Source organism: Mastomys coucha, unplaced genomic scaffold (genome assembly GCF_008632895.1).
Source record: "Mastomys coucha isolate ucsf_1 unplaced genomic scaffold, UCSF_Mcou_1 pScaffold15, whole genome shotgun sequence".
Taxonomy (NCBI): Eukaryota; Metazoa; Chordata; class Mammalia; order Rodentia; family Muridae; genus Mastomys; species Mastomys coucha.
The window spans coordinates 22,336,294-22,340,110 of NW_022196897.1; positions in this window are offsets into that span (position 1 = coordinate 22,336,294).

The window sequence follows — 3,817 nt, forward strand, 5'->3', positions numbered from 1 at the left end:
ATATATAGTATGTGTGTCGGATGTGTGTGTGGTGTATATGTGCTATGTGTGAGTGGTGTGTGTAGTATACATGTGTGGTATGTGTGGTGTGTGTGTGTGTGTGGTGTTAAGAGATCAAATCCAGAGCTTTACTACAAATGTGCCATACCACTAAACCCAGCTCCTACCTACATGTAGCAGAATGATAAAAGGGAAGGGTGAAATGAGTAAGTCAATGATGACTCATGTGAAGGGAGACAATGAGGCTAACCATATGTGTGAACATAAATAATGTTTGCAAATTTTTGTTATCTGGATTATTCATGGCTATTTCAAGAAAAAAATTCACAGCATTAAATTTCTGGACCGGGGATGGGGCACTTGATCCAAGTATAAAACAGTTTCTCTTCATATACAGTAACATTATACAGACTAAACTGTTAAATTTAGAAGTTTATATTCATGTGTGTATATGCAATTAACAATTAATTTTTTAAAAAGGGGCTATGAATTTAAAGGGGAACAAGAAGGGAGTGCCTTTGGAGGAAGGAAAGGTAAGAGAGAAATGTTGTAATTGAATTACAATCTCAAAAGCAAGCAAGAAAGAAAGAAAGGAAAAAAAAAACATTTTTTGTTTGACGATAGTTTAACCTGAGGATGTGCAATCCCTAGACTTCTGAGACATATCTTAGTCAACTGTACAGGGAGAAACAGAGAAGCTACTGATGAGCGACAGAAGGCAGGGCGGGCAGCAGACACCTTGGAATCCCAACACTTGGGAGGTAGAAGGGTGGCAGATGTCTGTGAGTCCGATGCTTTACACAGCTCTAGGCTACACAGTGAGGAACCACCTCACTACTCACTAAACTAGTCCTTAATACTCCAGGGTCCTTCAGGGCTATATGGTCTTTGTACCATGACCAACAACTGACACCCTGTTTTCACAGAAATGGAACATCTCCCTTTTCTCTTCCTCTTTTTGGGATCACTAAATCCCAGGGATTCCTGGCCTACCAGAAACCATTAATTTTAATTAATTAATTAGTTAATTTTAAAGGGATAGGGCTTGGAAGGGCTCCCAGCTGTGAGGCCTTCCTTCTTCTATTCCCACTGATCTCAGACACACACATCTCTACCTTGGAGATGAACTACCTTGTGGTGTTATGATTCTTCTGCACTAGGCTTCATACTCCATGAGCACTGGACACCGTGAGAACTAGAGTAATGCCACTGGCCTTCCAAGCTGCCTCAAAGAAGAGACTGAGTTACTTCAGCTAGAGACATATGTGAGGGACAAAGTGAGTGGATGAGAAATAAGGGCGTAGTCTTACAGAGCTAGGCTCGCTGCGCTTGACACGTTGTAATTGACCATTACCAAGGGCCAAGAATCATCTGAGTGCTAGTGTCCCATGGGCAGGAAGAAGGCCAATACAGCTCTGACTATCCTAATGGAGCCAGTGGTTTCTGGTGGGCTTGGGATCCCTGAGATTCCAAAAAGAGGAAGAGAAAAGGTAGATGAGAGGGGAGATGTTCCATCTCTGTGAAAACAACGGGGTGTCAGTTGTTGGTCATGGGTACAAAGACAACAGATAGCCATGAAGGACCCTGGAATAGTTTAGGAGTAATTTAGCCCAGAGACCCTACTTTGAGCTTTTGGCTCAGGATATTGCAATGGTTAGTTTTAATTAGGAATTCAATAGAATCAAGAGTCCCCTGGGAAGAGAATCTCAGTGAGGGATTGTCCTGTCAATATGTCCCCAGGCACTGTGTTGATTACCTTAACAGAGGTGGGAAGACAGATACATTCTGGGCAGCTCCATTCCCTGAGTTTGGATCCTGATCTATTGAAGAACAGAGAAGGTAAACAACAAGCATGCTTGCAATTTGTTCTCTCTCTCTCTCTCTCTCTCTCTCTCTTTCTCTCTCTCTCTCTCTCTCTCTCTCCCTCCCTCCCTCCCTGCCTCCCTCCCTCCCTCTTTCTCTCTCTCTCTCTCTCTCTCTCTCTCTCTCTCTCTCTCTCTCTCTCTCTCTCTCTCTCTCTCTCTTTCTCACCTGGAATTGTGATAGGAAATAAGCCCTTTCTCTTCTAAGTTGTTTTTAAAGGACAACCAACTACAATAGGCATCATCTGGTACCTGAAGGGCTGGGCGTGGGGACGTGGCAAGGAGAAATCAGAGGGACTGCGGGTGCTTGGCTGCCCTAAGCCAGCTTGGGTTGGGCACAAACAGAAGAAAAATCTCAGTTGCTTCCGATCCTATTGAATCTGGGGCTACATCTTTTGGAGTCTGCTCAGAACATGGTTTCACTGCAGGGCTGGCAATTTCTATTGCCTTCCCTTTCCTCCACAAACACTTGCTGTCTTTAATGGCTTTCTCATTTAATGCTCACAGAACCCAAACAAAATCAATGTGGATGCTTCACGTGATAAGTGTGGCAAGGGCACACTTGGTGCCTTACAAAAGTTAGTGTATTTGATCTTCATAAAAGCTCTTTGAGGGCTGGGGCTGTGGTTCAGTTGGTAGACTGCTTGCCCAGCATTGGCAAAACCCTGGGTTTGATCCCCAGAGCTACATAACATGGGTGTGATGGCACATGCCTGTAATTACAGCACTTGGGAAGTAAAGGCAGGTCAGGAGTTCAAGGACATCCTTGGCTACACAATGACTTCAGGGCCAGCCTGAGATACCTATCTCACTCTCTGTCTCTCTTTCTCTCTCAAAAAAATTGTGTGTGTGTGTGTGTGTGTGTGTGTGTGTGTGTGTTTAGCTGTACGTGTGTATGTGTGTGTATGTGTGTGTGTGTTTAGGTATACGTGTGTGTGTGTGTGTATGTGTGTGTGTGTTTAGGTGTACGTGTGTGTTGGTTTCTATGCACACATGTGCTGCTGGGTGTGGAGAGGTCTCCTCAGGTGTTCTTCAGCTACAGCCTACCTTGGGTGTTTTGTTTTGTTTTGTTTTGTTTTGAGATGATGACTCTTATTAGCCTGCAACTCACCAATTAGACTCGGCTGGCTGGCCATAGGGCCACAGACATCTGCCTCCCTAGGACTAGGGTTACAAGGTTCTGCCAAACCTGTTTTTTTAAGGGACTTGAACTTAGAACCTTGTGCTTGCACCGTAAGTACTTCACTGATATACCTCCCCAGCGCTGGTGGCTGCTTGTATACTGTTAGACAGCTGAGAGACTAGAGGAGAGGCAAGACTTGGAGACAGAGGTGCCTGTCGGAATTTTATGGGGCATTGGTATTTATTTTGCTCAACAAGTAGTCTTTGATTTGCTGGGTTGTTTTGTTTATGGTGCTGGGAATTGACTTAGAGCCTTACACATGTTTGGTATGCACTCTGTCACTAAGCTAAGGGTGGGTGTTCCCCCACCCCTAGTAGTGTCTTACAAATTACCCAGGTTAGCTTTGAACTTACCATCCTCCTGCTTCGCCCTCTTAAGGACCTGGGATTCCAGGCCTGTAGCACCAAAGCTCAAATGTTAGTGATTGCTTACCTCAGACAAGACCCTGTGCTAGGCAGTAGATCTTGGTGTCAAATATAACTAAGGAAATCCTGGCTCTGTCTGGTTTTCAGTTCTGTCCATAAGGCTTATTGGTAACAAGTTCTGTAGACTCTCCATGCTAAAACATCCAGAAGATGTTTATCTTTGTAAAGCCACCTTCGTTACGGGGTGGGGGTCGGGGGTTGTCTTGTTTTGCTTTGTTTTGTTTTGTTTGTGATGGGTCTCACTAAGCTTCCCAGGCAGGTCTCAAAAATTACAATTCTCTATAACCTTCACGACCTAAGTACTGAGATTGCAGGCATGACCTACCATGCCCAGCCTGCCTTCACCA